The sequence below is a fragment of the Sorex fumeus genome, unplaced genomic scaffold (assembly GCF_029834395.1).
Source record: "Sorex fumeus unplaced genomic scaffold, SorFum_2.1 ptg000033l, whole genome shotgun sequence".
Classification (NCBI taxonomy): Eukaryota; Metazoa; Chordata; class Mammalia; order Eulipotyphla; family Soricidae; genus Sorex; species Sorex fumeus.
The window spans coordinates 27,371,365-27,381,179 of NW_026606090.1; the positions used below are offsets into that span (position 1 = coordinate 27,371,365).

General features: G+C 36.2%; 1 pseudogene; it reads right to left on the reverse strand.

Moving 5' to 3' along the window:
* Positions 1 to 7,169: 7,169 nt before the first annotated feature.
* On the reverse strand, positions 7,170 to 8,413 carry LOC130026147 (lupus La protein homolog; annotated as a pseudogene).
* Positions 8,414 to 9,815: the final 1,402 nt, after the last annotated feature.

A 9,815-nucleotide genomic window follows, 5' to 3' on the forward strand; every position in this document is an offset into this window, starting at 1 on the left:
AGACTTTATAAGAAAAAAAAACATCCAACTCCTTAAAAAATGGAGAGAAGAAATGAACAAAAACTGCCACAAAGAGGAAATACAAATGGCCAAAAGAGACATGAAAAAAAATGCTCTACACCACTAATCATCAGTGAGATGCAAATCAAAACAAGATATCATTTCATACCACAGACACTGGCACACACCAAAAAGAGCAAGAGAAGCCAGTGCTAGAGTAGATGCACAGAGAAAGGGACTCTCCTTCATTGTTGCTGGGAATGTCGGCTGGCACAGCCTTTTTGAAGAACGATATGGACATTTCTCATAAAACTAGAAATTGCATTTCCATATGACCCAGCAATACCACTTCTGCCACTGGGGCCCAAAAAACACAGAGTAGAAATGCCATCTGCACTCTACTCTGATGTCTTGATAATCAAAAAAGTATGATGGTTTTGTTGTTTCACATGAAAACGGAAACTCTGTTGTCTTTAGTCTTTTGTATATTCATTCACTTAGCATAGAAAATTTGGAATTCTTCTATGTGCTCCCTATCAATCAGTTTGTTCTTTTCATAGTTAAGTACTCTATGGTTACTTCTAAAAATCCTGGATTAGACATTGAGTTGGCAGAGCCTGGCAAGCTCCCCGTGGTGTGTTCAATATGCCAAAAACAGTAAAAATAAGTCTCACACTGGAGATATTAGTGGTGTCCACTCGAACAAATTGATGAACAATGGGAGGACATTGCTACAGTGCAGTGCCAGACATTGAGTTGTTTCCAGTTTTGAGTTGTGAAAAAATCTTTTGTAAGCATTTGAATATGTATTTGTGTGCATGTATGGTTTTATAATAATTAATTATATTCATTGGGGGGGGGATAAGGGACACATTGACAATGCTCAGGCTTACTCCTGTCTTTATACTCAGGGTTCACTCCTGTAAGGGCTCAGGGCACCATAGGTGATAGGAAATAAACCAGGTAAACTGTGAAGGCAAGCACCCTACAAGCTATGCTATCTTTCTGACCTCACATATATTTTCATTCCTCTGGAATAAGTAACTAAAAACAGAATAATGGTGAATGGGTGATTATAAGAAGATGTGAAATTGTAATCCAAGCACGTTGGGAGTTCCGATACCACTGTATTCTTGCTAGAACTTGATGCTGTCTTTTTAATTTTAATGTTTCTACAGGAAGTATAGTGGTGATTTTTTGTGCTTCTTTTTTGCCTTTCTCTGATAACTTATGCAAGTGAGCACTCTTACATGTATTTATATTTATCATTATCTGTTAATGATATGTTTATTCAGATCCATGCCCATGAAAAAATTGGGGGGGGTGGGCACTCCGGATCCAGGGCACAAGAGTGGATGCTGATGGTGTCTGCGGACAATGCAGTCCTGGGATCAATAAGAGAAGCATGCACTCTAGCCGTCAGAGCCTGGAGATTCTCTTTGCCAATTTTTAAAATTATATGGTTTTCACCTCTTATTTTATTTTAAGATCTATTAAAAATTTCTCAATGCAATATTTTCTCTTCTGTATTCATCTAGGGCTTTTGTAGCGTAGGTCTTTGATTTGTTTTAGTTGGTGATGTATTTGATATGCCAAACCCAGTAACAACAAGTCTCACAATGGAGACATTACTGGGCCTGCTCTAGCAAATCGATGAACAATGGGAGGACAGTTGCTACATTACAGGTATACCAAATTATTTCATCTTCATCTGGAAAAAATGTCTGTGTTTTTCTGAATTGAACTTTGGCACCTTTATAAGAAATTCATTGACACACAAAAATATTTGTGTCTGCTCCTGACTCCTTCTATAAGCAACTTTCCCCCCGCAGTTTTCAACAGTAAAGTCTTTGATCATTGGCTGAACAACTATCCTTTACTTGTATAAACATTTAATGTTAAGTCTCTCTAAATGTTACATTGAATGCATGTAATTTGTATGTCATGGGGAATTTTCCAGAAATTCCTTTGTTATTGATTTTTATTTTAATTCTTTTATGCCCATAGAATATTGTATTATTTCTATCACTTTAATTTTTTTGAAACATTTTTTTTTTATGATCTGGCAGATGGTTTATTTTGACAAATGTTACATGTTTGCTGGAAAAGAATGTGAATTCTGTTGCCATGTGGAGTGTTTCTTAAATGTCAATCAGGTCAAGTTGGTTAAAATGATTATTCAAGTACTTTATATTTTTTGCTGATTTTCTGCCTACTTTCCTGATTAGTTACTAAAAGAGGAATTTTGTGATCTGCAGCTATAATTGTGATTTTATATCTTTAAGTTTTATCATTATGGATTTATTTGTTTCCCCTTTTAGTTCTACCCTTTTGTTTTACATATATTAAAGATTTGTTCTTAGGTGTCTTAAACTTTAAAATTGCTATGTACAGGAGCTGTTTGACTTGCATGTGGCCGACCCGGATTCGATTCCCAGCATCCCATATGGTCCCCTGAGTGCAGAGCCAGGAGTAACCCCTGTGCATCTCTGGGTGTGACCCAAAAAGAAAAAAAAATTCTATGTACTCTGGATGAATTAGTGCCTTTTATTATTATGGAACGTTTCTCTTTTTTCTTGATGATATTTATTGTTTTGAAATCATTATCTGATGTCATTATAGCCACCATAATTTTTGACAGTTGCTATAGTAATTTTAATAGAGTATCTTTAAATGATCAATTAAATTTTTAGATTTTAAAAATTAGAGAAATTATAAATTTAAAAAATTTATTATCTGGCATTATTTCTTTCTTTGTTTATTTCTAAATCATCTAGTATCACTTTATTTATGCTTGAAGAATTTCTCCTAATGCTGTTTGTAACTGAAATCTCCTGCAGGAGACAGAAGAATAAATCTTTTTTTACTACTTTGTGCCCAGAGGGAAAATCAGGAAGTTAATTTCCACTCTTTAGTGATGTCTTCTCTTTATTGTGCTACTTTTTGAGGTATCATGGTTAAAATAGTATTACTACTTAAGGGTTCAGTGTCATTGCATCTTATCCACCACCACGTGCCAGTATCCCTCCACCTCTGTCCCTAGATTCATTCTCGTCTTTCCCTTCTTCCCTTCAAAACACACCCCTGGCTTGGCAAACTCAGTTCTTGGAAGAGCACTAAGGTTTTTTTCATTTCCTTCTGACTCACTTCACTGAATATGACACCCCCCAGTTCCATCCAAGTTGAAGCAAAAGGCAAGAGTTCAGCTTTTCTTCTAATGGAGCAGTATTCCGCTGTGTATATGTGCTACAACTTCTTTATTTATACATCCATTGTTAGATTATTTCCAGACCTTGGCTCTTGTAAATAGTTCTACAATGAACAAAGGTGCACATATATTAATTTTGTGTTCTTGGGATAGATACTAAGGAGTGAAATTATTGGATCCTATAGCAGCTCTATTCTCTCTCTCTCTCATTCTTTCTTCTTTCTTTCTTTCTTTCTTTCTTTCTTTCTTTCTTTCTCTCTCTCTCTTTCTTTGTTTCTCCCTTTCATTCTCTTTCTTTCTTTCTTTCTTTCTTTCTTTCTTTCTTTCTTTCTTTCTTTCTTCTTTCCTTTCCTTCTTTCTTTCTGCTCCATTTTATGTGAATCAGGTTGAACCAGATTACATATCCACCAACAGTAAATGAGGATATTCCTTTTATTTATTTATTTTTACCACATCCCTACAAAACTGGTTATTTTAGAACTTTTGACATAGGCTATTCTCATGTGTATGAGGTGATATCTCTGTCTTTTTGATTTGCAATTCCCTGATAAACAATATGGTGAACACTTTTTCACATGAACTCTTTTTTAGCCAACTTTTTATTTATTTGTTTGAGGGAACACCCTGTGATTCTCTGGGAACATTCCCATTGGGGTTTGGGAGACCATGTGGAGTACCAAAGATTGAGCCTGGTTCAACTGTGTTCAAGGCAAGGTAGCCAATGTGTTATCACCCCTCTCTGATTGTTAGCTATCTGTACTACTTCTTTGAAGAAATGTTATTTCAGCTCTTCAGAACCTTTAAACTTATTTAATTTTTATTTTGCTGCATTCTGTGACCTGAGTTCTATTCCTCCGCCTCTCTGAGAGCCCGGCAAGCTACTGAAGAGTATCTTGCCTGCACGACAAAGCCTGGCAAGCTATCCGTGACATATTCGATATGCCAAACATAGTAACAATTGTCACAATGGAGACGCTACTGTGCCCGCACGAGCAACTCGATGAACGATGGGAGGACAGTGACAGGGACAGGGACAGTGACAGTGACAGTTCTGTAAATGCTGTTTTTATCTTGGCAGAGAATCCTTTGATTCTCTTCTGGTTTTACCTTTCTTTACTTAGTGTGAGGAGTCTGGGGGCCAAGGAGATTCGAACACTCAGAACCTATGTTCTCCCTCTACAAAGGACTGTATTCTGAATTCTGTAGATCCCAATTTCCTTTGGAAATAAGACATGCTTACTTCAGCATGGAGCTTTTCACTGTATTATGTTCTTGATAGACATCAGGTAGCTATTGGATGGCATAATATGGCCTGAGCAACGTAGTACACACCAGAGTACGGTTGAGGGCCATGTACTATGCACTTTATCTGGGAATGTAAAATAAGAAATGCAGAGAATCAGAGGCCAATCTCTTCCTCAAGGCACTGCATTCTTGTACAGAATTTTGAGTCTAATAATTCTAAATTCAATATGAAATGTCAGAATATAATGATAATATATTATTCAAAGGCAGGTGGATAAAATATGCTTTATTTAATATTGTGTTGACTTAAAATTTTTAACTTGCAGTATTAGACATACGAAAAGTGGACCTTTGTTTTACTTTAACAGTAACTTAGTACTATTTATTTGAAAACTTTATTACTCTTACTCTAGGCTCAGCAAATATTAAGTACTGACTAAATTTTTCTTTACTTCTCTTCAAATGTGCTTCTAAAATTTGCCCTTTATTATCATCTCTTGATGTTCCCTGGACTGGATGGTAAATCTCAATTTCAAAAATTTCCATTAATGGAATACTATGCAGCTGTCAGGAGCGATAACGTCATGAACTTTGCTTATAAATGGATAGACACAGAGAGTATCATGCTAAGTGAAATGAGTCAGAAAGAGAGAGACAGACATAGAAGGACTGCACTCATTTGTGGAGTATAAAACAACATAACATGAGGCTGACACCTAAGGAAAGTAGATACACAGGACAGATAGATTGCTCTGTAGCTGGAAGCCTGCCTCATGAGCAAAGGGGAGAAGGCAGCTGGAATAGAGAAGGGATCGCTAAGAAAATGATGGCTGGAGGAATCGGTCAGGATGGGAGATGTGTGCAGAAAGTGGATAAAGGACAAAACATGGTAACCTCTCAGGTCTGTATTGCAAACCATAATGCCCAAAAGTACAGAGGGATTATGGGGAACCATGTCTGCCATCGAGGCAGGGGGAGGGTGGGAAAGGGAGTGTATACTGGGGATATTGGTGGTGGGGAATGTGCCCTAGTGGAGGGATGGGTGTTTGATCATTGTGTGATTGTAACCCAAACATGAAAGCTTGTAACTATCTCACGGTGATTCAATAAAATTTTTAAAAAGTAAATAAATAAATAAAAATGAAAAAAATTGGAGAAAAAAGTTTCCATTAATACAGTTGTAGGAGAGAAATACACGAAAATAGGTTCTAGTTAATCGTGGAGGTAGGGCATGAGTGGACAAAGAAGACTGAAAATGGCTTTCTGCAGGTAGGCTATAGTAAACGAAACATTTGATAGATTGACAACAAAATCAGAACTAAGTGGCAAGCCCAGAATTGAACAGTGCCGTGGGTTAGTCCATGCATAGAACTGGACTTCCTGGGGTCAATTCTGCACTTGCCACTGACTACTGTGGGATCTTAGACAAGTATCTCAATCCATCTGTGCCCCAAGTTTTTCAGCTAGAATTACAACAACCATACAGGATTATTTTAGGGAGTAAAATAATTTAATGTTTTAATGGCTATCAATCAGAATGAATGCCTAACCAATAGCAAATTCTGAATACTTTTAAGCCAATAAATTAATAAGAAACTTCCAGGCTTCAGCCTGGGTATCTCATATCTTTGTTGCATGTTTTGCAACTTTGTATCTTTTGATTGCCAGTATTAGGGTACATTGTGGTTCTAGTTGCATTTAGTCCAAAATTGGGCTGTAATCCTAGTGCCTCTTCCTGAGAAACTTTATTTTCTAACTATCTTTGATATTAGGTTGGGGTCTCTGTGATTGAGTTGTGGGGAAGAAAACCAAACAGAATTTACACACAGTCATAAATCCTGTGTTATACTACTCTTGCATCTCTTATCTGCTGACTGGGTTATTCTGGGTCTACCTTTAATTTGTAAGTCAGTAAAGCCGTAGAAAGATGCATTTGCTTTACTGAATCACATGTTGTGAGGAAATCACTCAATAGACCACCAGACCAGGAATATTTGTATTATAATTGTGTATAAATGTATTCTAATTACATTAAGTTAATAAGAGTTTGGATTGTTTGCTATTCACCTATTTAAATACAGAGATTTGTGTGTTGAAGTGGGTTCCTTTCCTAACAAAAAATAGAATACATGGTATTGGCCTAGCAATTGGACATGGTCAATTAGGAAACAAAAATTGGCAGCTGGAAAAATGGTAATCTTGTTATGCAGTGGCAAGACATTTAGTAAAACTTTTTTTGTGTGTGTTTGAACAGTTGTAAATTAGAACTTGTACCTATTGAAATTGAACTCTAGAAGAAATGAGAAACATAACTCTAGCGATATATTGTTTGTATTGGCTATATTTGACCAAGGAAAAGTTCAAAAAAGAACTGGCTCTTTTGCAAAAACATATGAAAGGGAATAGAGTATGAAAATTCAGTTTCACAGATGTAAAGAATTCAGCTGTTTCTTTTTTTTTATACAGTATGTATTTTTATTAGTTTTTGGTAATTTTCATATTACAAAAGCAATTTAGTGAATCTTCTGATATTAAATATCAGAAACAACACAAACAGAACTATACATAAAAAATTAAGTAACAAAAGTGTTAAACAATTTTTTTTCTTACAGGTGGACATTGAAGTGGACTTAATTCTGTTTTCTTTCTAAAAGTCTTTAAAAGAAGCCACATAATTACTAATAAAAGTGATTTTTTAAATTTTTGGTTATTAAAACTATTGGTCCCCAGCGCCATTTTCTTTCTTCTTTTGATGTGGGCTCATCTTTGTCTGTGTCTTCTCTTCCTCTTTTTGCTGGTCCAGTTGCACCATTTTCATCACGTTCATAATCACTGTCAAATTTAGTTTTCTTGCCCTGGACTTGTTCTTTTCCTTTATCAGACCCAGCTTGGGCTTTATTTCCCTTTCCCTTTCCTTTAAATCTTCGACCTTTTTATTTCCATTTATTTAGGGATTCTTGCTGATCTTCTATGACTTTTTTCAGTGCTTCTTTTTCCACATCTCTTCCAAGAACTTCCCATGTCACTTCTTTGTTCCTTAATTGTGGGTTACCATTATTTTCATCTTTGGCTTTATTCAGTGCATCTTCAGCTTTTTCCTTAAATACAATTATTCCCTCTTTTGCTCCTCTGACAAAGTCTATCCATTTTATTTCACCATGATTTGAGAAAAGAATATGCAAACAGGTCTCATCATCCAAAGTCCCTAAAAATTTCAGCAAGCATACAATCTTCAAGAGATTTCATGTCAGCATTTTCTGCTTACTTTTGTTTTTTTATCTTGCTCTTGTTTAACTCGTAATTTGGCTTCTACTTTATTTTTTCTTTCTTTCTTCATTTTTTTTTTTTGCAAAGTAATCTTCCTTGAAAAGTATTAGCAGTTCTGTATCTTTGTATTTCTGGCCAGGCATCTCAACAAACTTCTTGGCAGATTCAATGCAATCAAACACAGCAAATATCAATCCCTTAAATGCTTTATGCAATGTCCTTCTCATTTGAATATGTAGTACTTGACCTTTATTTTCTAACCATTCTTTTATGTCATCAAGGGTCGCATCAGTTGGGAAACCTTTAATGTAAACAGATCTGTTTTTACATCATTTTTATATTAATCAGTTACTTCAGGGAGGGATTTGTTTGGAGATCTTCGGATTTTAGTTTTGTCTTCACCTATTTCCATGAGTTCTGCCTTAGAGTTGCTCAGTGCTTTAACTGTTACATTAAAATCAGTTGTTAGATGATTTAACCTGTTGAATTCTATCATTATCTCTAAAGGCACCCAACCTTCGTCTAGTTTGATCTGTTCCTTTAAAAATTTGTCCTGAGGCAAATTGAAGTCACCGAAATAATACTCAATCTGATGACAGATTTTGGCTTTTAGTGCAGCCATTTTTTTTTCATTATCACCATTTTCAGCTACTGTGGGCTATCTTCCGGGGCTCTGTCCAGCGCCACCAGCACGCTAACAGGACAGCAAAGACTTGGCTTCTGCAGAGCCGCAGGCCGGCCTCAAGCGCGGGAAGATCTGGCCAACCCCACAGCCCTCGCGGCGCCAGTGGGCATCTCAGTTGTTTCTTAAAAATTAACTTTAAGCACTTTATTTACCTAAGAAGATTTACTGGACATTAGTGTTTAAAGTGTTAGCCAAAATAGATCAGTTTAAGGTAGGATATTACCATTCAAAAGTTAGAGACTCCAGGTAGTTATATTAAATTGGGAGATATTTGTATAGTGGTAAGAAAGTACGGGGATAAATTTGATTTGAGGATTATCTCTAGGAAAGATCATTGAATGTGGTTTTAGGCACAAACATCTGCCAGGAACCAAATTGATCAGAAGCTTACTATGTCTTTCTGAGAAATTTTCATTTCCAAGTAATTTACAATCCAAAAAAAGCGAACAAATCAGAAACAGTTTTGATAACTTTAGACTTCAAACAACTGTTGGGAACCAAAACCTTCATTAAATGGTGCTAAGTTCCAATGGCTCTTCCAGAACACTCTCCGAATCTCCCCCTTCATATATGGCCAAAAGGAATAAAGTATAAGGGGGTCTTAAAGACGATAAGGCCAGGGTCACAGAAAAGGATGGACAGAGTCATTTTCCACAAAGAATGCAGGGAAAAAATTTACCAAATAATTGCCAGTCACCATTTCAGGGTCTTTCTACCTATGCCAAAGGATTCCAGAGTTTCTATAGACCATTGCCTCCTAGATTTTTCCTTCTCCTTCCTTTCATAAATGGGAGAGCTTATTATTACTGTTGTTCTACCATGGCAGTGTGTGTGTGTGTGGGGGGGGGGGGATGGTAGCAATACAGGAGCCATGGCATGAGTGGGTCTCTCTGTTCATTCATGAGTGCCAAGTTCTTCAATATTTTCACAAATAAAAATGTTATTAAAGGGGCTGGAGCGATAGCACGGCAGGTAGGGCGTTTGCCTTGCACGCAGCCAACATGACCGACACAGGTTCAATTCCCAGCACCACATATGGTCCCCTGAGCACTGCCAGGAGCAATTCCTGAGTGCATGAGCCAGGAGTAACCCCTGAGCATCATCGGGTGTAACCCAAAAAAGCAAAAAAAAGTTATTAAAAAAGAAAATATTGAGTTATGAAAATGCTTGTACTCAGAGTTAGAAGTATATATATATTTTTGGGGGGAATAAATTTTTAAATTAATATGACCAACTAAATCTTTAACTTAATAATATGGCAGGAAGAAAATATGAATTTATTCCTAATAGTAAATGACATAACAATAATTAATAAAAGGACATAACAATAATTAATAAAAGTACTCTATAAAGTAGCAGATAAGCATCATGATATTTGCAAAAGGCCTGGAAAGAATTATAATATATTAT